Source organism: Microcaecilia unicolor, chromosome 6, assembly GCF_901765095.1.
Source record: "Microcaecilia unicolor chromosome 6, aMicUni1.1, whole genome shotgun sequence".
Lineage (NCBI taxonomy): Eukaryota > Metazoa > Chordata > Amphibia > Gymnophiona > Siphonopidae > Microcaecilia > Microcaecilia unicolor.
This window is the reverse complement of record NC_044036.1, coordinates 236,086,919-236,110,709: the sequence shown is the minus strand read 5'-3', so window position 1 is coordinate 236,110,709 and position 23,791 is coordinate 236,086,919. Positions and strand designations below refer to the sequence as shown.

General features: G+C 48.1%; 1 protein-coding gene across 1 annotated transcript in view; it reads left to right on the top strand.

Moving 5' to 3' along the window:
- NOXA1 (NADPH oxidase activator 1) overlaps positions 1-23,791 on the top strand; it is a 590,376-nt gene that overhangs the window by 118,764 nt on the left and 447,821 nt on the right. The window lies entirely within an intron of this gene.

The window sequence follows — 23,791 nt, the reverse complement described above, 5'->3', positions numbered from 1 at the left end:
AAACCCCCCTTAAACTCTGTAAGGCCAGCTGCTGTCACTACATTCTCCAGTAACGAGTTCCAGAGTCCAACTACACGCTGAGTAAAGAAAAACTTTCTCCTATTTGTTTTAAATCTACCATATTCTAGCTTCATCTTGTTTCCCCTGGTTCTATTATTTTTTTGAAAGTGTAAATAAATGCTTCACATCTGTCCGCGCTACTCCTCTCATTATATTGTAGACTTCTATCATATCACCCCTCAGCCGCCTTTTCTCCAAGCTGAAGAGCCCTAACCGTCTTAGCCTTTCCTCATAGGGAAGTCATTCCATTCCTTTTATCATTTTCGTTGCCCTTCTCTGCACCTTCTCCAATTCTTTTATATCTTTTTTGAGATGCGGCGACCAGAATTGGACACAATATTTGAGGTGCAGTCGCACCATGGAGCGATACAATGGCATTATAACATCCTCGTGTTTGTTTTCCATCCCTTTCCTAATAATACTCAACATTCTGTGCGCTTTCTTAGCCACCACAGCGCACTGGACAGAGGTTTTCAACGTCTTATCAACGATGACTCCCAGATCCCTTTCTAGGTCTGTGACTCCTAACGCAGAACCTTGCATGACATAGCTGTAATTTGGGTTCCTCTTATCCACATGCAATCACTTTGCACTTGTCAACTTTGAACTTCATCTGCCACTTGGACTCCAATCCCCAGTCTCACGAGGTCCTCCTGTAATCTTTCACACTCCTCCTGCGGACTTGACGACCCTGAATAACTTTGTGTCATCTGCAAATTTAATTACCTCACTAGTTACTCCCATTTCTAGGTCATTTATAAATATGTTAAAAGCAGCGGTCCCAGCACAAACCCCTGAGGGACCCACTAACTACCCATCTCCATTGAGAATACTGACCATTCAATCCTACTCTCTGCTTCCTATCCTTCAACCAGCTCTACCCTACCTCCGATCCCATGACTCTCCAGTTTCCTCTGGAGTCTTTCATGAGGCACTTTGTCAAACACCTTCTGAAAATCCAGATACACAATATCCACCGGCTCCCCATTGTCCAATGTTTGTTCACCCCCACAAAAAAATGTAGTAGATTGGTGAGGCAAGACTTCCCTTCACTAAATCCGTGCTGACTTTGTCTCATCAGCCCATGTTTTTGTATGTGCTCTGCAATTTTATTCTTAATAATAGCCTCCACCATTTTGCCTTGCACCGACGTCAAACTCACTGGTCTATAATTTCCCGGATCTCCTCTGGAAACTTTTTTAAAAAATCGGCGTAACATTGGCTATCCTCCAGTGTTCCGGTACAACACCTGATTTTAGGGATACATTGCATATTACTAACAGTAGCTCTACAAGTTCATTTTTTCAGTTCTGTTAATACTCTGGGATGAATACCATCTGGTCCTGGTGATTTACCACTCTTCAGTTTGCAGAACTGACCCATTACATCCTCCAAGTTTACAGTGAATTCATTTAGTTTCTCTGTCTCGCCTGCTTCAAATACCCTTTCCGGCACCGGTGTCCCTCCCAAATCCTCCTCGGTGAAGACCGAAGCAAAGAATTCATTTAATTTCTCTGCTATGGCTTTGTCTTCCCTGATCGCCCCTTTAACACCACTTTCATCCAGTGGCCCAACTGATTCTTTAGCCAGCTTCCTGCTTTTAATGTATCTAAGAAATTTTTTACTATGCATTTTTGCTTCTAACGCTTTTTTTCAAAATCCATTTTTGCCCTCCTTATCTCCGCTTTGCATTTGGCTAGCAATTCCTTATGTTTTATCTTATTATTTTCAGTTGGTTCTCTTCTCCATTTTCTGAAGGATTGTTTTTTTTGCTCTAATGGCTTCCTTTACCTTTCTGTTTAGCCACGCTGGCTGACATTTGGTCTTTTTTCCTCTTTTTCTAATACGCAGAATATATTTGTCCTGTACCTAAAGTGACCTGTTCCTGGCCAGATCCAAGGGCCTCTATTCTATCCTCAACCTTCTTGATCTATCTACTACTTTTCATACTGTTGATCAACTCCTACTCCTTGGTACACTGTCCTGACTTGGATTTCAGGGCTCTGTTCTGTCTTGGTTTTCTTCTTATCTCTCCATTGCACTGTAGTGTATGTTCTGGTAGATCCACCTCCACTGCTATCCCACTACCAGTCAGTGTACCTCAGGCTCTGTCTTGGGACCTCTTCTTTTCTCTATTGTAAGCCATGGGGTACAGGGAGGGTTGTAGTCCACAATGTACTTTAATTTACCCCAACCCCCCCTGCGCTGGGCAGTCCAATATTTGTAATCCACAGGATACAGGGAGGGTTGTAGTCAACATTGCACTGTAATTCAGCCAAATCCCCTAAGCTGGGGCAATCCGCTTACAGGGCAAAACTTCCCTCTCCCTTCTCGGTCTCAACTCCAACTCAAACACCCCTCTTCACCCTAGGCCACCGCTGAAGCATTGGTCTCTCCCTAGAGTCTTCCTCAGTTGTCTTCTACTAGTCCTTGCTCACAGCCAGTGACAATAGTTCCTCAGAGGATTGAGTCTCTCAGGGTTTCACAGAGTTCACAATAAATCCCCCAAACCATATCAAATTCCTGGACTGGGGCAGTCCCTTTTTCCCCCGTCTTCCTTCTTCCCCTTCCCCCCCTATAGGGGAATGGAGTAGCTGTGCTCTCCCCCCCCCCCCCCCCCCCCTCCCCCCCCCCCCCCCCCCCCCCCCCACCCCTCAGTCCTTTCACCTCTTAATCCTTCTGAAGAGCATGCTTGTCAATAAACATAAATTAATCAGTTCTCTTACTTTTCTTTCTTTTTCTTCAACACAGACTCGGTATATTATAATACAGCTTGCTCAGCTCCAACTCTTGCTTCATTCCCCTCCTGCTTCCAGACTAGGGAATGATTGGGTCCCACCCTTTCTCTGTCAGCACCATCTCCTGACACCCTCCCAAATGACCCAACCCAGGTTGAAGCCCTCATTTATTAGTTCACTGCTGATGTAGCCACCTTATCCCTTCCCTCCTCAGGTCTGAGAACCACGCTGCCATCAGCCCTTTTAATTGTCTACCTTTGGCTTGAGCCAGAGCAGAAATGTGCATGGGCTCCTCTGCCGTAATCTCTTCCCCCCTCACTCTCCTCCGATTGCCAATCCATAGGTTCTTCTACAGCCCTCTCCTCCAGCTGTCCCTCCTTCTCGTGATTAATCCTCCTCAGATCCCCCTCCCTACCCTTAGAATTCTGGATGTTGTAGTGTGGGGTTCTTACCTGTGTCGCCCTCAAGGGTTGCTGGGAATTGTAGTCCTTGGATCTCACTGCTCTCTCTGGGGAAGGTGACAAGCTGCTTCCTTTGACATGTTCGATCCTGATAGGCCTGATTCTGCGTGCTCTACCCTCCCGTATGGGTTTAGGGCACCCCAAAGAAGACTTTCTCCCTCTTCTGCTATTTCCTAATCCCTGCACCTGGACTCTTCACACTATGTATACTTATTCCCTTGGTGCTGTGATCTCCATCCATAGTTTTCAGTAACATCTTTATGCTGATGACTCCCAGATCTACCTCTCCACACCAGAAATTTCAGCAGCAATCCAGGCCCAGGCCTCAGCCTGCTTGTCTGACATTTTTGCCTGGATGTCTCACTGTCATCTGAAACTGAACGTGGCCAAGATTGAGCTTCTTATCTTTTCCCCTAAACCCCTTTCTTCTCTTCCCCTTTTCTCTATTTCTGTGAATATATTTATGTTTTTCAAAATCTTGATATTCTGTAATTTCTGAATCACAGGTAATGGTGGTTTACATCTAAATAAGTAAAATATAATATAAAATTGAAAAGAAAGCAATTAATAACAGGAAAAGTAAGACTCATGCCAGAGAATAACAAATATAAAAGAATAGGAACATATAAACTGTAAACTATAAGTATTGTATCAGTAATCAAGCTAGTCTGTCCTCAGTCAGCAGCTATCAGGGAGACTCCAAAAGAGAGTCTGAGAAATGAGTTTTCAGATGGGATCTGATTTCATGAATGATAATTCAGATCATATGGGTGGAGGTATATAGTAGGTAGATCATTCCATAGTTTCGGAAAGAGGAAAAAGAAAGCTGACTTTGTTGTAGATTCATAATTAACTTTTTTTGGTTGGGGAAGTGCAAGATGGTGCTCATATGGAACAAAGAGTTCAGCTAGGCATGTAAGGGAATAAATATTACAGAAGCTAAGTAAAAAGTTCCTAATAAAATGTCTTATGAGCAAGACATAAAACCTTGAACCAGATATGAAAATGTATAGGGAGCCATCCTCCCTGTCTCATCATCTCATAACTTTGGGGTCATCTTTGCCTCCTTTCTGCCTTTCTCTGTCAGGGCGGCGTCAGGCGGTAGCAAATAGGGCATTTGTCCTGGGACCCCATACCATAGGGGGCCCCAAACCTGCCTCAGTCTAAAGGAGGCGCAGACTGAGAGTCATCTTTTGGGCCCCCCTCCTCGGTTTCTGCCCTGGGCCCCTGAATGTCTAACACCAGCCTTGTTCTCTATACATATCCAGCAGACTGCTAAAACCCATAATTTTTTTCTCTATAACATCACCAAAATTTGCCTCTTCCTTTCTGAACACACTACCAAAATCCTTATCTAATCTCTGTATCATCTCACTCTTAGATTACTGCAATTTTAGTATATAGCACAACCCCCCCTTCCAATTTTATCCACTCTCATTGAAATTTGTGTGTGCCTTGAATATACACATGTAAGTAGTGGCTTTTCTATTGCTGTTTATACTTGTATGCATATTTATATGTAAAATGACCTGAAGAGGGACAAAAGAGATATGATAGAGACGTTTAGATATCTCAAGGGCATTAATGTACAGGAAATAAGCCTTTTTCAACTGAAGGAAAGCTATGGAACGAGGGGGCATGCGAAGTTAAGAGGGAATAGGCTTAGGAGTAACCTAAGGAAGTATTATTTCACAGAAAGGGTGGTGGAAGCATGGAATGGCCTCCCAGTGGAGGTTGTGGAGTCGAGGACTGTGTCAGAATTTAAAAAGGCATGGGATAAGCACGTGGGATCGCTTAGGAAAAGGAAGAGTTAGGGTTTACAGAGGATGGGTAGACTGGATGGGCCATTTGGCATTTATCTGCCGTCGTGCTTCTTTGTGTTTGAGCAGGTGCTCATATATATCTGTGCTTTGGTAAGATTGAACATTTGGGTAAGGATTAATAAGTTTATGTATCTACTTGCACCTGAGTTTATTTATGTGCACATGCGCATGGGTATTTGTGCATGCATGGTTTTGCTTGTTTTGTGTGTACATTAGTATATGTAGTTGTGTAAGAATATACATATATGTTTCTACTTGTGTTTCTATATCCATTGGTATTGCATGTACATATGTGTTTTTGTATGTATGTGAGGAAGTGCCTAGGCAAGTGCTAGTTTTCCTTAAGGCATAGCCTCCGTGAGCCATCTCAACAGACCCAAACCTTGGAAATAAAGGTGTGCACAGGGGCATAATCTGTTCCCCCATCCCCATCATATTGCTACCCTCCCCTCACCACACAGTTTTCATTCCCATTCCCATCCCCGTACCCAACCCACATTTAAAACATCAAACCCAACATAAAATGCATCCTATAACTTGTTAAAATTAACACAAAACAATAAGCATTACTTTGTTAAATATGCAAGAAAACCATATTCTTATTATTAATATTCTCCACAGTCCATCATTTCAAACTATGTAAAAATATTAAACCATCTACAGAACCAGAGCTAAATTGACTTGCCTGTATGAGAGAGATAACAGATTTATGTTATATAGTGAGCACAACTGTATGAATGAAACCATGTAAAAGACTTTTCTTCTGGTTTATGCTGTCTGCTGCCATGCCTATGCTACCACAGTGTGTATTTTTTAAATTTTGCATTTACCGTATATAGACCAAGATATTCTTGACAGGTGCACAACACTGTATCACACATTCAAACCAAAGTACCATCCTTAGATCAAAAGGACAATCGATTCTAATATAGTGAATAATTCTATAGACTACTATCATGGCTCTGCCGTGACCCCAGTCCCAACCCTGCTGCACATACCCATGGAGTGGCAGGGGATGGCGTCCTTCCTCATTTGCTGTCATACACACAGCAGCCTGAGAATTATAGGGCTAGCGGCAGGACAACAGAGGGTCATAGTGAAGTGACATCATAGGCCGGGGTGCTTTTAGGCAAGCCTAGCCTCATCTTGAGTGCCTTTGAAACTGAGTCTGCTTGTTTCCTGGTTCCTGCTGCCAAGCCCTCTTGTTTTTTGGTTCCTGCTGTGCAAACATTGACCCATCAGATGGAAAATATCCAAGGGCCGATGTAGCTCTAGCGGCAGCCTCATCTGTCGCAGAACTTGGACCAGTTGTTGTTCCTAGTGGCATGGGGCTTCGCATCGCCCCACCTTCTCGCTTCGATTTGCCAGGGATCTTGAACCAGTGTCATATCGTATTCGAATTACAAGCAAGAGACTGTTTCTGATGGGGCCAAAGTGACCTATCTCATTCCCTCCTTAATGGTCCTGCTCACGCCTGGGCCTCCCCTATTTAGGAGCGGAATGAGCCTATACTAAACAATCTAGCCGAGTTTCTTGTCCAGTTTTGTAGAATTTAAGGAACTTGGACAAGTTACCTCTGTGGCCATGGAGCTACTGAACTTACAACAAGGGTCCCAGACTCTAGGTGACTATCGCCATTTGGTTCCGGACCCTATCGGCTGAGCTGGAATGAAACAAAGAGAGCCTAGCCGCTGTGCTCTGGCAAGGCATATCCTCCCAGATTAAGGATGAACTGGCCGGGTGTGAGCTCCCTATGAATCTCAAAGATCTAATTCTACTATGCACCCGAGTGGATATCTGATTCCGCAAGTGAGCCCTCGAGTGCCAGGCCATCACAGGCCTTCCCAGGTGGCTCTCACATCCCAGCATAAACCTGCACCTCCTCCTTTGCAGTCTGTTTCACCCACCAGCAATGGGGAACCTATGCAGGTGGATGGCTGGGGCTTTCTGACCAAGAGAAGCAGTGGTGATGGGCACACAAGATTTGTGCTTGTACTGCAGGGAGGAAGGGCACTATGCCCACCTCCAGAGCCAGTCTTAGGTAGGGGCAACAGGAGCAGTCGCACAGGGCCTCGCGCCTCCAGGGGCCCCGCGGCGCTTCCTGTCGCTCCCTGCCATATCGTTGCTCAGCTGCTTTCCTGCCAGCAGTCCTGCGTTTAAAAAGTTGCAACGGCGGCAGCAGCAGCGAAAAAGCAGGCTCACCTTTAAGCCTTCCCCTTCTCTCTCAGTGTGCACTGATGCAGTTTCCAGTTTCCGCGAAGGCGGCACAGTGCACGCTGAGAAAGAAGGGGCAGGCTTAAAGGCTAGAAGCGAGCCTGCTTTTTCGCTGCCACAACTTTTCAAACGCAGGGTGGCTGGAAGGAAAGCAGCTGAGGAAAACTGAGGGCACAGATAGGGCTGGGGTAAAACGGGTTGGGACCTGAAACTCAGGGGCCGAAAAAGGGGGGTAAGTTAAGTTGGGGGCTGGGGCGGGCGAGTCACTGGACATGGAGGGGAGGGCAGAGGAGAATCGCTGGACATGGATGGGATGGAAGGGCAGGGGACAGAGGAGAATCACTGAATGTGGATGAGAGGGGAAGACGGGGCAAAGGAGAATTGCTGGGCATGGATGGGTGGGGAGAGCAGGGGAGAGAGGAGAGTTGCTGGACATGGATGGATGGAGGGGAGGGCAGGAGAAATGCTGGACATGGATGGAGGTGAGGGAATACGGGAAGGAGATGCACATTGTAAAGGGGGGTCTGCTTCCTCCTCTTGGGTGGAGCCGGCAAGCCTGTGGGGATCCCAGGGTTCCTGGACAGAATACTCTCAGCACCACGCCCGATGTGGCCTCCTTCACTGCCTTCAAGTGCTGGGCAGGGCAACCCTTGAATTCTCCCATGCGGGCTCCTCTCCCTTGGGCAGCTCTAGTGGCAGACTGCTTCCTTCCTCCACATACTCCATGGAATCTCTCTCTCCCTGCGTCTGTCCTCCCTCCTGGTGACTGAGAGCCTCCAGGAAATCTGCTCTCCCCTTCTCACAGCTGGGGGGAATTATATACTGATGGCTAAGCCAGGTAAACTGAGCTTCATCCTTCCCTCGCCCTCTAGTGGGGAAGGGAGTAACAGGCTCACCCTGCCTCGAGCCATTGCTCCCCCTGCTGGGACTGGGAATCCATTCCATCTTTTTAGGACTACTCTCCTCACTCATTCTTGCAAGGACGGATTGAGCTAGCCGGGTTTTACTTCCATTGCTTTCCATTGAAAGCAATGAAAGTAAAACCCGGCTGGCTCAATCCGTCCTCCTTTTTCTGGAGCCATATGGTAACCCTACACACACCCCCTCCCTCAAGAAATTGCGACTCTCGGAAGCCCACAGCGGCTTTTCCGTAGAGTCTGCAGTTTGCGATAGGGCATCAGCATTCCCATGGAACCTCCCTGCCTGGTGCTGTACGGTAAAAGAAAAGGCCTGTAGGGCTAGATACCACCTAGTAAGGCGGCTGTTGTGCCCCCACATCTGCTGCAGCCATTATAGAGGAGTATGATCTGTAATAGGGGTAAATGGACGGCCCTGCAAATAATACTTCAAGGCTTCCACTGCCCACTTAACACCTAAGCACTCCTTCTCTATTACTGCATAGTGTTGTTCTGCAGGTGTTAATTTTCTACTTAAAAACAAGACCGGGTGTTCTTCCTGCCCAAACTCCTGGGATAAGACCACCCCCATCCCCATTTCGGAGGCATCCGCCTGTAGGAGAAAGGGTTTCCCAAAATCTACCCCTTTCAAAATGGGTTCCTTACATAAGATATTTTGAAGAGTGTTAAAGTCCTGTTTCCCTTTCTCTCCCCATACTAAGGTATTGGGGTGGCGTCAAGGAGCTCGAAATCTCTGCAAATCAAGGGATAAATCGCCTATAATACCCTATGAGCCCTAGAAAGCTACGCAATTGTTTTTTGTTGGTGGGTAGGGGGAAATCCCTGATACCCTGCACCCCAGCCCCCCACCCGGTACCTCAAGTATTTCACTTGCCTACTGGCAAATACACACTTCTTCAGGTTTAAGGTCAGCCCCGCTTTCCTCAGGGATTCTAACACCGCCCCCACCTGGGGCAAATGGGATTCCCAATCAGTGTTAAATATCACTATCAGGCTTATTTTCGAAAGTGATCGCCGGTGATCTTCCGACATAAATCGGGAGATGGCCAGCGATCTCTCAAAAGCAGCAAAATTGGTATAACCGAAAGCTGCTTTTTTGACACCATCGCCACTTTCCCGTCGCCGAGCCGCCGAAAGTTCAAGGGGGCGTGTCGGTGGTGTAGCGAAGGCGGGACATGGGCGGGCATGGGCGTGGCTACCAGATGGCTGGCTTTCGCGGATAATGGGGAAAAAAAGCGGCGTTAATCAGTATTTCGCCGGGTTTACTTGGTCCTTTTATTTTCACGACCAAGCCTCAAAAAGGTGCCCCAACTCACCAGATGACCACCAGAAGGAATGGGGGATGACCTCCCCGTACTCCCCCAGTGGTCACCAACCCCCTCCCACACTAAAAAAATAAAAATAAAAACCTTTTTTTTGCCAGCCTGTATGCCAGCCTCAAATGTCATTCCCAGCTCCCTGACAGCAGTATGCAAGTCCCTGGAGCAGTTTTTAATGGGTGCAGTGCACTTCAGGCAGGCAGACCCAGGTCCTTCCCCCCCTACCTGTTACACTTGTGGTGCTAAGTGGTGAGCCCTCCAACCCCCCCCCCCCCAAACCCACTGTACCCACATGTAGGTGCCCTCCTTCACCCATAAGGGCTATGGTAATGGTGTAGAGTTGTGGGGAGTGGGTTTGGGGGGGGGGGGGGGCTCAGCACCCAAGGTAAGGGAGCTATGCACCTGGGAGCTATTTGTGTATTTTAAAAAATTTTTTAGAAGTGCTACCTAGGGTGCCCGGTTGGTGTCCAGGCATGTGAGGGGGACCAGTGCACTACAAATACTGGCTCCTCCCATGACCAACTGGCTTGGAATTCGCCGGATTTGAGATGGCCGGCATTTTTTTCCATTATCGCTGAAAAACAAAACCAACGATCTCAAATCCGGCAAACTCTGGCATTTGGCTAGGCCAAACCATATTATCGAAAGAAAAGATGGCCGGCCGTCTTTTTCGATAATATGGTTCCGGCCAGTTGTTGCGTCATCGCCAAAATAGATTGCCAGCGATCTATTTCTCCAGCGCCGTTCGATTATTCCCGTCCACGTCATCTGTTACCACCCCTCTCGGCTGGACTGTAGTGATGTGCTCCCAGATATCTGATGTTTGTAGTCGTGGCGAATATCCAAGGAACACACACTCACAGCTGAGGGAGTGGAACAAATAAACTAACCTCGTCCTTTACTCTCAAAGAATAAAGGAGGAAAAGAATCTAAATTTAGGATTTGTTTCTGAAATGGAAGAGCCGCACCTTCAGATTTGCAAATTATCTTTTTCTTTATTGAATACAAATGCAAGCAAATTTTCATTCAAATAAACTCAAATTCACAATTAGTGTGTGGCTTAATAGAATAGCAATAACATATTCAACATTCAAATGTAGAACTACAGGTATACCCTTAACTTTTTCTGTTTCTTTCTACAAAATCACCTAAAAAGGCAGAAAAGAACCTTTTCAGATAAATATTTAAATTGTCTTTTTATCAAAATCAGATATTTGTTTCTATTCTCTTTCCTTGCTATTTATGTCAGAATTTCAGTCTTTATAGGTATTATGGATGTTTGTGCAAGGATCTCACTTGAACTCAGAACACTTAAGCAAGTCAGGAAAACATGGATTTTTTATATTTGATGTTGTTCTGTTCTTTAGTTTTCCCTTAAAATGTTGTAAACCAAAAAAACATATCTCCTTCAACACCCTTTAGGAAATGTCACTTAGCTATGGTTGAATTGATTTAGGTGAGGTCTTTCTTGCGTTGGTGCTCAGCCGGAACTCTTCAGAGGATGATTCCTCCAGATTTCTTCTTCCTAAAACCTCACTTACAAAGAAAATAACCAGGGAAGCAAAATCTTAAAACTCCCTGAGCTTGTTCAGGAACGGACTCCACTCTGGTGACATTTAATCAGTTCTCAATACTGTGGTCACACTCTCTAATTGAAATAAAATAAGTTAAAGAAGTACTCACTTCAAAACCTATTTCTCACTGTTGTTTCCCTAGTCTAAAATCCAGCAGGCTTCACACTGCATTCAGAACCATCACACAGTAGCACATTCCATCTCACAGACTTCACATAAAAACATAACATTTCCCTGCACAGCTATCAGATCAATCTGGAGAATCCAACACACTCATACAAAAGCAGGGCTTAATCTGTCACCTGACAAACCTTCCTTGTTCTGCAATCATAGCATGAGCACAAAACACACCTTCCACAGAGACACTGCCTACTAGCAACTTTCTTCAAATCACAGATTCCCCTTCTCCCACTTTAAAACTCTTTCACACTATCTCCTGACTCCCTTATAGGCTTTCTCATTTAGTACAATTCCCAACACAAAGCACAACCTCTCTCACTCTTACCAGGATAGGCAGCCATGTGTCTACTTAGTATCTTTGCATACAGACTCTCATTCCACTTTCCATGACCTTAACTTCCCTTAGAACTTAACTATTCCATTCACTGCATGCAGGGACATACCTCTGTTTCACTCCAAACCAAACTAAATTTGGTTTAAAATTTCTCACAGCTTTCTATAAGTACAACTCTCACTCACCTGAATCACACCAGTTTTCCCCACATGTATTCAGCAATACAACCATAAGAAAGGCAGTCTGTTTATTTAAGTACTCACTTTCAAACCTGTACACATAAGCCTGTCTCTAAATTACTCTTCCAATCACTTATTTCACTATAAAACCCCCCAAAACTCTTACATTTCACAGACACACAGCATCAGGGTTGCCAGGTGGAAAATTTTTTTCCCACCCAAACGAGCCCAAATCCAGCCCAAACCCGCCCAAACTCAAACCCCGCCCCTGACACCCCCACCCCCGCGTCATCAACCCCGCCCCCGCCATCATCAGCCCCGCCCAAAACATCACTAGCCCCGCCCAAAATGTCACTAACCCCGCCCCCCCCGTGGCCGAAAAAAACGCTCAAAAAACCGCCCAAAAGACAGAAAACAAGCCCAAAAAACCGCAACCCGCCGCGGGCAAAAATTTCCCACGGCGGGTCGCGGAAAACCGCCCACCTGGCAACACTGCACAGCATACGTTTTTTTTCCCCAGGCTTCCCTTGCTCTATCTGCTCAGCAGTCTCCCTGGCAACTCACCCCCCCCCTAGAGTAACACCTGACATCACTCAACCAATCAGCTTGTCAGCGAAAGGACTGTTTTTTTTTCGTATCTGTTTAGAATCTCCCTCCCCCATAGAAGTTACTGCAAAACTTCCTATAGAGAATTTTAAAGTCAATTTTAACCTGACTTGTACCCAAAACAGCAAGAAACATACCACAGTACAACCCCCACTTAATCATGGTTTATTTCTTGAAAAATAAAATCATATTTAAGAAACATCTCACACTTTCTTCTCCTAACTCTATTAATAAATTCCAAACTAACTTTAAACCTTTTCCAGTCATCACCATCCACCAAAACCCTGGAACAGCCCCCCTCAGATTCCCAGAAAAAAACCATTTAATATATGTTACCATATATTACACATCCATGTAGGCGGTGGCATAATCCTGATGTCACCGCAGAATATGGTCCACTAATCGTTGGCAGCATGCAGCCACCCCATTCAAGCCAAAAGGCATCCTTTTGAAATGGAATAAACCCAAAGGGGTACTAAAGGCCGTTTTCGGTTTTGCTTCTTCTGTCAAAGGAATTTGCCAGTACCCTTTAGTAAGATCAAGGGTGGTCAGATACTGAGCTTGCCCTAACTTATCCAGTAATTCGTCGATGCGGGGCATGGGGTACGCATCAAATCTAGAGATAGCATTAACCTTCCTAAAAATGCAGAATCTTTGGGATCCGTCTAATTTGGGCACAAGAACTACTGGGCTGGACCAGGGACTGTTAGATTCCTCTATTACCCCTATATCCAGCATCTCCTGTACCTGTCTAATAATCTTTTGTCGCCTGGCCTCAGGCACCCTATAGGGCCTCTAACGAACAATCCTCCCTGGCTCTGTATGAATGGAGTGTGTAATTACATGAGTTTTCCCCGGAAGGGGATTAAGGACGTCCTGAAATTCCTCCAACAGGGTCTCTACAGCTCGCCTCCGTTGGAGATTTAGGGAAGACCCAATGACTGGTGCCCCCCTTTCCCGGAGGTCACTAAGCTGGGGTCCCAGGTCCTCTTCCAAGGCAGCCACCATTCCTTCCCGCTCTATCCACGGACGCAACACATTTATATGATACGTCTGGGTTTTCCCTTTCTCATTCTTAACTCGATATGACCAGGGACCTACTTTCTCTTTTATCACAAAAGGACCCTTCCATTGGGAGGTGAATTTATGGAGGTCCGAGGGAATCATTACTAGGACTTTATTATCCCCTGTCTGAAAATTCCGGACCTTAGTACCCTGGTCGTAGTATCCCTTCTGTGTCTCCTGGCACTTCCCTGGATTACCCTGTGCATAATCAGAGAGGCGGTGTAACCTAGCCCGCAACTCCTTTAAATATGTGCTTACAGTCCGGGGGTCATCTACTTTTTCCACCCACTGCTCTTGTATAATATCAAGAATTCCCCAGGGTAATCGCCCATACACTAATTCGAACGGGGACACCCCAAATGAAGCCTGAATGTTCTCCCTGCTGGCATATAGAGCAAACGGGAGTAACTGATCCCAATCGTCATATTGACGGTTCAAGCCCCTCCTTAACATACCCTTGAGGGTCTTGTTAAACCACTCCACCATGCCATTAGACTGAGGGTGGTAAGCTGAGGTGATAATGTGCTGAATGCCAAAGGCCTCCCAGAGTTGTTTTAACCGGTATGATTTAAAATTAGAACCCTGGTCCGTGAGGACCTCCCTTGGGAAGCCCACCTCACAGAATAGTTTCACTAACTCACTGGCAATCTCATTAGCTTTTGTATTATGTAGGGGTATGGCCCAGGGGAACCGCATAGCCCTAAATGACCAAAATGTATAGGAATCCTCTCGGGGTTCTAATAAGGGGCCCAATGATATCCATGGCCATGCTAGACATGGGTTCCTTTATGATGGGCAAGGGTAAGAGCGGGGCCTTTGGGGGAAAACGGTCTGCAAGCTTCTGGCATTGGGGACAGCTCTGACAATAGTCCTGCACTTCCAGATGTACCCCTGGCCAATAAAAACGTTCCAACACTTGCTTCAATGTATTTTGGGAGCCCTTATGGCCCGCTAAGGGATGATCATGGGCCCCCCTAAGGATGATTCTCCGGAACACTACTACTACTATTTAACATTTCTAGAGCGCTACAAAGTGTACGCAGCGCTGTACAAACACAGAAGAAAGACAGTCCCTGCTCAAAGAGCTTACAATCTAATAGACAAAAAGTAAAGCATTTAAATTTAAAATATTTAAGCAGTCAAGCACAAAAGAACAGTCACAGAAGGACTGAAGATGTTGAAGGGTGGTCAGTGTGATTAGGTGTAACTCTGGTTGGAGTAGTGGGAGAAGGTGATAGAAGAATAGAAATGGGTGAGGTAAAGTAATGAGTGGGTTGATAGGGAGGTTATATAAGACATGTCACTCTAGGGGTGGGTGGGTAGAGGGGTAGGGTGGGCGGGATTAAGTCTAAAGCAGGAGAAGGTATTCTCTGCAGCCTATCTGTGAGATGGAAAATGCTCTCTGAAGCTGCTGCTATAAGCAGGGTTGCCAGGTAGAAATTTTTTTTCCAGCCCAATCCGGGCCAGAAACCAGCCCAAAACCCGCCCAAACACAAACCCCGCCCCTGACACCCCCGCGTCACCGGCCCCGCCTCCCACGTCATCGGGCCCGCCTCCCCGTCATCAGCCCCGCCTCCCACGTCATCGGGCCCGCCTCCCCGTCATCAGCCCCGCCTCCCCATCATCGGCCCCGCCTCCCACATCATCGGCCCCGCCTCCCACGTCATCGGCCCCGCCTCCCACGTCATCGGCCCCGCCTCCCACGTCATCGGCCCCGCCCAAAACGTCACTAACCCCGCCCAAAAACGTCACTAACCCCGCCCCCCGCGGCCGAAAAAAATCAAAAAGCCGCCCGGAAGCCTAAAAAACCGCCCCAAAAAACCGCAACCCGCCGCGGGCAAAAATTTCCCGCGGCGGGGCGCGGAAAACCGCCCAATTGGGCGGTAAAACCGCCCACCTGGCAACACTGGCTATAAGTTGTTAGTTTTCTCTCCCTGAAAGAGATCCAAGCCACACCCACGAAGTTCAAACTGTCAGTGGGGAGGGTGAGGGGAGGAAATGGCAGTGCTTGATGAAAAAGAGAGCTCAGTTTGATAGGAGATATACTATAGGATGTCATTCTGAGGCCAGGCTAAGTCTAAAGCAGGAGAAGGTATTCTCTGCAGCCTATCTGTGAGATGGAAAATACTCTCTGAAGCTGCTGCTATAAGTTGTTAGTTTTCTCTCCCTGGGGATTACTAGCTGTTGCCTAACGGTCCCTCCCACGGGCTCCCGGACCTCTCTATACAATATCTCATTTTCCAGCCTAAAGCATGGAAAACTCCCATAAGGCCCTCCCGCCGTTTGCTCAAAAGCCCTTTTTAGAACAGGATCCTCTCGTTGCTCTTGCGCAAAAGCGAGGAATCTTTTTAACACTTCCTCGGAGATCCAAGGCATGACTTCCCCCTTACCTATTTCCCTCATGGCCCTCGCTTGGTCCTGTCTCTCCAAGAACCGGGTTTCCTTCGTTTTCCTCCCCCTCCCCGGAGCCTTTAACAACTCTTCATGAAAGGGAAATATTTGCCCTAGGGAGTCACCGCCTGTGGGGTCTGCTTCTGCCTTGACCTCCTGAGTCCGAGTGGTCACCCACCCATGTAATTCCTTCAGACATCGGGTAAAGGGCCCCAGTCTTTTCTCAATATCAGGTCAAAGGCTAATTATGGTAACACGGCCAAATTCACCCGTCTATTAAAGAGGGGGCTACGGAGCCCTATTCTAAATACCGAGTATGTGGCAGCGGCCCCATGAATGCACTTAATGCGTATAGTGACACAATACCTCTCCTCACCTTCTTTAATGTTACTCCTTATTCTATTCCACAAGGACCTGGATAACATGGATTGGTTAGCCCCAGAGTCCAAAAGTGCCCTTACCGAGACTTCCTCCAACTGGACTTTGTGGAAGAAAAAGGAGTCCGGGTCCCTTCCTATTTGACCCATGAATCCTAGTTTTTCTCTACAGGCCCGAAGGAAATGACCACCCTTTCCACACTGGAAACACCTTCCCCCTCTTGGCTGGGGCTCCGGGGTCCTCCTTCCCTGCTCTCGCTCCTTTTCCCGGGCTGGGGAGGCTATCTGGCCCAAAGGCCCCTTGCTGCGAGTGGAAAAGGGATTAAGGGGGAGTTTCTCTGCTTCATAATACAACTCTGCTCCTCTAGTAACGTCCTCTAGGGAGCGAGTTCCTTGCCTAATAAGCCACTCTTGCACAGAACTGGGTATAGTGAAGAGGAATTGTTCCACCACTATTTCCTCTATCACCTGTTCTGCCGTTTTCTTATCTGGCTTCAACCACTTGCAAGCCAGATCTTTGTGCTAAGGCCCGGGGTCTCTCTTCCCTCCTTAGGGCTGTCTCCCGGAAGAGTCTCCGGTAATAATCCTTGGTTAACCCCAGCCTACTTTTAATGGCAGCAATAACCTGTCCATAGTCCAAGGCTTGGGCAAGGGACATGACCCTATAGGCCGCTAAAGCCTCCCCAGTTAAACAGCCGGCCAGCCTCACAGCCCACTGCTCCGGCAGCCATTTTATGGGCCTTGCAATACCCTCAAAAGTCACTATAAAGTCCTCCACATCATCCTTTTCTCCCATGTTGCCCAAAGACAAAGGCCCATAGGTAGCAGGTCCTACCCCCATAGGAGAATACTCAGGAGTGACGAGTGCTGCGACTTTCTGTATCAAGTCCTCCATCACCTGCATCTGGGCTTGCAGGGCTTTTAAGAGGGGTACCCGCTGCTCCCTCGTAGCCTCCACCACCTGGTGTAAAGCCTGCTGCGAGCCTTCCTGTTGCTTCTGAAATTGGGCTGCCATCCAATGCAGCAACTCCTGCTCCATCTTCGGTGGCAAAGATCCTGTAAAGCAGAGAAAAAAAAAATCCAAGTGCGGTACTTTTTTTTTTTTTTTACCTCAGCGGGGCCCCTTTAAGAATACAGCCTGGGTCCTGTACCTCCTGGCTTTTGCTCCCTTAGCTGCTCTCCTTATCCAGCCATGGCCCTCCCTAGCATAGGCGTAGATTGGGGGGGGGCGAGGGGGGGCAATGCCCCCCCAAACGACGAGGACGTGGACTGGCGCTAGAATGAAAAAAAAAAACAAAAAACAAGCAGGCACGCGCTCGTCTCCGTCCGCTTCGCTGCTTCCCTGCCCTCTCTGTCTGCGTCCCGCCTTCCTCTGATGTCATTTCCTTTCGGGCGGGACGCAGACAGAGAGGGCAGGGAAGCAGCGAAGCGGACGGAGACGAGCGTGTCTATCTACCCCCTCTCTTCCTACCCTCCAGCGCAGGCAGCACCAATCTTCTCTAAGCCTTTCTTGTTCCTGGCAGCGGTAGCGACGTACACGCTGCCTTCAGCTCTGCCCCGAAGCCTTCTCTTCAAGTTCCTGTTCCCGCATAGGTGGGAACAGGAACTTGAAGAGAAGGCTTCCGGGGCAGACCGAAGGCAGCGTGTATACGTCGCTACCGCTGCCAGGAGCACAGAAAGGTTGAAGAAGACTGCTGCCTGCACCGGAGGGAGGGAGGAAGAGAGGGGGTAAACGGAGTCACGATCCTGGACCTCGCGGGGGGGGGGGGGGCAGCAGAGGGAAGATGAATGGGACTGGGAGGGTGGAGAGCAGAGGGAAGGAGTAAGAGATGGATGGGACTGGGAGGGTGGGAAGCAGAGTGAAGGAGCAGGAGATGGATGGGACTGGGAGGGTGGGAAGCAGAGGGAAGGAGCAAGAGATGGATGGGACTGGGAGGGGTGGGTGGGGAGCAGAGGGAAGGACCAGGAATTGGATGGGACTGGGAGGGTGGGAAGCAGAGTGAAGGAGCAGGAGATGGATGGGACTGGGAGGGTGGGAAGCAGTGGGAAGGAGCAGGAGATGGATGGGACTGGGAGGGGTGGGAAGCAGAGGGAAGGAGCAAGAGATGGATGGGACTGGGAGGGGTGGGTGGGGAGCAGAGGGAAGGACCAGGAATTGGATGGGACTGGGAGGGTGGGAAGCAGAGTGAAGGAGCAGGAGATGGATGGGACTGGGAGGGTGGGAAGTGTCTAGAATTGGGGGGTCCCGAGCCCCCCCCAAGAAGGCTAGAGTGACCTTAATCTGACTCCATCTCTAAATAACACTAGTACTGGGGTAATCAAGGAGTTATTGCCTCTAAGGGAGACGTTAGGTCTAAGGAAAAGATACCAGCCTTATAACAAACTGGATTTAGATTACAAGTTATACAATGCATTTATACTTACAGCCTTTGATCATTAAGTGAAGCCTACAAATCATCATTTGGAATGAGGAGTTTATTTGCTAAGGTATAAGTCAAATCAGTGATTGACAACAGGCATGTACAATCAATTAATTATAGGAATATAATAAGCTACAAACAGGTGTTAATTATTTGCTAATGTTTTATAATTTCTTTTACCAATTGGAGGTTTTACAAGGGAAAGCAACTAGGAAATTTGTCAATTTTGTTGGACACATTGGTTTCCCTTGGAGAGAGAGTGCCAACCCTTGTCTCTCTAACTCAAACCAGGAAATACCCTGATTTTTATAAGTGCCTTCAGGATATGGATAATATGACAGTAGATATACCTGATTGGATCTATGCTAATGTCATGGTTGTCACTGATTGGCTCATGCTAATGAGTAGCTTCTATCTTGCTAACATGGTTTTGTCTTTAGCTCGCTTCTTAAGCAAGACCCTGCTCACAGGAAAGTCTCCCTCCTCTCTTGGACAGCTCCCTTTTTGTAAACACTTCCCTAGATACGGACATCCAAACATCCAAACATGGACATCTCTGTCTTATATCATCTTGTGATCTGACTTAGGATTTTAGCCATCAATTCCTTGATCTTGGCTTTTGCACTGCTTTTGAATGTCACACTAAATTCTAATGAGGCCTAGTCAGTGCCTTTTAGCAGTTTAAGCTGTTTAAGGTATGTAAATTGACCCACCACTATTCCAGTGGATGGATCCCAAGCGGGGACACATATTAACTTACAGGAAAAAGCATGTCCTTGCTCAGCCAGTCATAGATTTTTAAACCAAGCTGGTATTTTTACAGCCTTAGTCCTAAAATCTGGCCTTCCACCCTTCCGGTGGGCATCCAGTGAGGGCCTCTTGCTGTAGTATAATTATACATTCCCCACTTGTCACCCCCTCTGAGGAGGGGTGACACAAAGCTCGTCAAGCTCGTCATCATCCATTCCAGAAGGTGGCAAGCTATCAAACGAGAGGGGGAGTTTGGGTCTTACAAATTGCTAGAAGGTATGGTGCAAGATAGGAAACTTCATTCTCAGGTGTTATATTATTTGGGCATACGGAATTCCCTTTATATTACCCAACCCCTTGGGCCTTAATCTTGATGTCATCTCCCTTGAGACTTACTCAAACCTGTCGTGAGAGGTTTTATGAATGGGACAAATCCATGAGTTCATTTACAAAATCCCATGAAATATAGCTTAGTCAAACCTACAGGAAGACATGCAGCTTAAGTAAGCCTACACCAAAGTTAAACAATTGCATAAGTGGTTGATACTAACAGGGTTTACACCTACATTATGATATCATAGCCAGTATTAGGGTTTGATGTTACCCTTGTATCTGAGCAATATCAACTTCAATTTAAATTAAACTCTTAGACCACAATCAAAACGGCCAGGGATGGAGAAGAACATAACGAGAATGAACATAAGAGGAAGAGGGACAGGAGAACAGGGAGAAAAGAACTGAGTATACGAAAGGACGGACAGAATTCACTGACTGCGATAGGAAAGTATAACGGAAGGGAAATTGACAGTGGCTTAACCACAGGAAGGAGTGAAAGCTTAGAGAGAGAAAGCAGAATGCTGTAATAAGGGGTATGAAACACCGGGGAGGAAATTCTGGATCTTTATGAGGGACAGCAATCAATTGGAAGATAAAACAACAGAATTTTAGTCAAGAACTATAAGTAACCCCACTTTGACAAAAATTCTGGTGGCGTGTTCAAATCGAACGGAGGGTCACCAATGCCTAGAATTCGGGGGGTCCCGAGCCCCCCCCCAAGAAGGCTAGAGTGACCTTAATCTGACTCCATCTCTAAATAACACTAGTACTGGGGTAATCAAGGAGTTATTGCCTCTAAGGGAGACGTTAGGTCTAAGGAAAAGATACCAGCCTTATAACAAACTGGATTTAGATTACAAGTTATACAATGCATTTATACTTACAGCCTTTGATCATTAAGTGAAGCCTACAAATCATCATTTGGAATGAGGAGTTTATTTGCTAAGGTATAAGTCAAATCAGTGATTGACAACAGGCATGTACAATCAATTAATTATAGGAATATAATAAGCTACAAACAGGTGTTAATTATTTGCTAATGTTTTATAATTTCTTTTACCAATTGGAGGTTTTACAAGGGAAAGCAACTAGGAAATTTGTCAATTTTGTTGGACACATTGGTTTCCCTTGGAGAGAGAGTGCCAACCCTTGTCTCTCTAACTCAAACCAGGAAATACCCTGATTTTTATAAGTGCCTTCAGGATATGGATAATATGACAGTAGATATACCTGATTGGATCTATGCTAATGTCATGGTTGTCACTGATTGGCTCATGCTAATGAGTAGCTTCTATCTTGCTAACATGGTTTTGTCTTTAGCTCGCTTCTTAAGCAAGACCCTGCTCACAGGAAAGTCTCCCTCCTCTCTTGGACAGCTCCCTTTTTGTAAACACTTCCCTAGATACGGACATCCAAACATCCAAACATGGACATCTCTGTCTTATATCATCTTGTGATCTGACTTAGGATTTTAGCCATCAATTCCTTGATCTTGGCTTTTGCACTGCTTTTGAATGTCACACTAAATTCTAATGAGGCCTAGTCAGTGCCTTTTAGCAGTTTAAGCTGTTTAAGGTATGTAAATTGACCCACCACTATTCCAGTGGATGGATCCCAAGCGGGGACACATATTAACTTACAGGAAAAGCATGTCCTTGCTCAGCCAGTCATAGATTTTTAAACCAAGCTGGTATTTTTACAGCCTTAGTCCTAAAATCTGGCCTTCCACCCTTCCGGTGGGCATCCAGTGAGGGCCTCTTGCTGTAGTATAATTATACAGAAGCAGTGGCAAGGAGCAGGAGATGGATGGGACTGGGAGGGGTGGGAAGCAGAGGGAAGGAGCAAGAGATGGATGGGATTGGGAGGGGTGGGTGGGGAGCAGAGGGAAGGACCAGGAATTGGATTGGACTGGGAGGGTGGGAAGCAGAGTGAAGGAGCAGGAGATGGATGGGACTGGGAGGGTGGGAAGCAGTGGCAAGGAGCAGGAGATGGATGGGACTGGGAGGGGTGGGAAGCAGAGGGAAGGAGCAAGAGATGGATGGGACTGGGAGGGGTGGGTGGGGAGCAGAGGGAAGGACCAGGAATTGGATGGGACTGGGAGGGTGGGAAGCAGAGTGAAGGAGCAGGAGATGGATGGGACTGGGAGGGTGGGAAGCAGTGGGAAGGAGCAGGAGATGGATGGGACTGGGAGGGGTGGGGAGCAGAGGGAAGGAGCAAGAGATGGATGGGACTGGGAGGGGTGGGTGGGTGGGGAGCAGAGGGAAGGACCAGGAATTGGATTGGACTGGGAAAGGAGGTGAGCAGAGGGAAGGAGCAGGAGATGGATGGGACTGGGAGGGGTGGGGAGCAGCGGGAAGGAGCAAGAGATGGTTGGGACTGGGAGGGGTGGGGAGCAGAGGGAAGGAGCAAGAGATGGATGGGACTGCGAGGGGTGGGTGGGGAGCAGAGGGATGGACCAGGAGATGGATGGGATTGGGAGGGGTGGGTGGGGAGCAGAGGGAAGGACCAGGAATTGGATTGGACTGGACTGGGAAAGGAGGTCAGAGGGAAGGAGCAGGAGATGGATGGGACTGGGAGGGGTGGGAAGCAGAGGGAAGGAGCAAGAGATGGATGGGACTGGGAAGGGTGGGAAGCAGAGGGAAGGAGCAAGAGATGGATGGGACTGGGAGGGTGGGAAGCAGAGGGAAGGAGCAGGAGATGGATGGGACTGGGAGGGTGGGAAGCAGTGGGAAGGAGCAGGAGATGGATGGGACTGGGAGGGTGGGAAGCAGTGGGAAGGAGCAGGAGATGGATGGACTGGGAGGGGTGGGAAGCAGAGGGAAGGAGCAAGAGATGGATGGGACTGGGAGGGGTGGGTGGGGAGCAGAGGGAAGGACCAGGAATTGGATGGGACTGGGAGGGTGGGAAGCAGAGTGAAGGAGCAGGAGATGGATGGGACTGGGAGGGTGGGAAGCAGTGGGAAGGAGCAGGAGATGGATGGGACTGGGAGGGGTGGGAAGCAGAGGGAAGGAGCAAGAGATGGATGGGACTGGGAGGGGTGGGTGGGGAGCAGAGGGAAGGAGCAGGAATTGGATGGGACTGGGAGGGTGGGGAGCAGAGTGAAGGAGCAGGAGATGGATGGGACTGGGAGGGTGGGAAGCAGTGGGAAGGAGCAGGAGATGGATGGGACTGGGAGGGGTGGGAAGCAGAGGGAAGGAGCAAGAGATGGATGGGACTGGGAGGGGTGGGTGGGGAGCAGAGGGAAGGACCAGGAATTGGATTGGACTGGGAAAGGAGGTGAGCAGAGGGAAGGAGCAGGAGATGGATGGGACTGGGAGGGGTGGGTGGGGAGCAGAGGGAAGGAGCAGGAGATGGATGGGACTGGGAGGGGTGGGGAGCAGAGGGAAGGAGCAAGAGATGGATGGGACTGGGAGGGGTGGGTGGGGAGCAGAGGGAAGGACCAGGAATTGGATTAGACTGGGAAAGGAGGTGAGCAGAGGGAAGGAACAGAAGATGGATGGGACTGCGAGGGGTGGGGAGCAGAGGGATGGACCAGGAGATGGATGGGATTTGGTGAGGTCAGGCACAGCAGAGGGAAGGAGCAAGAGATGGATGGGACGGAGGGATGGTGAGCAGAGGGAAGGAACAGAAGATGGATGGGACTGGGAGGGGTGGGGAGCAGAGGGAAGGAGCAAGAGATGGATGGGACTGGGAGGGGTGGGTGGGTGGGGAGCAGAGGGAAGGACCAGGAATTGGATTGGACTGGGAAAGGAGGTGAGCAGAGGGAAGGAGCAGGAGATGGATGGGACTGGGAGGGGTGGGGAGCAGCGGGAAGGAGCAAGAGATGGTTGGGACTGGGAGGGGTGGGGAGCAGAGGGAAGGAGCAAGAGATGGATGGGACTGCGAGGGGTGGGTGGGGAGCAGAGGGATGGACCAGGAGATGGATGGGATTGGGAGAGGTCAGGCACAGCAGAGGGAAGGAGCAGAAGATGGATGGGACGGAGGGATGGTGAGCAGAGGGAAGGAACAGAAGATGGATGGGACTGGGAGGGGTGGGGAGCAGAGGGA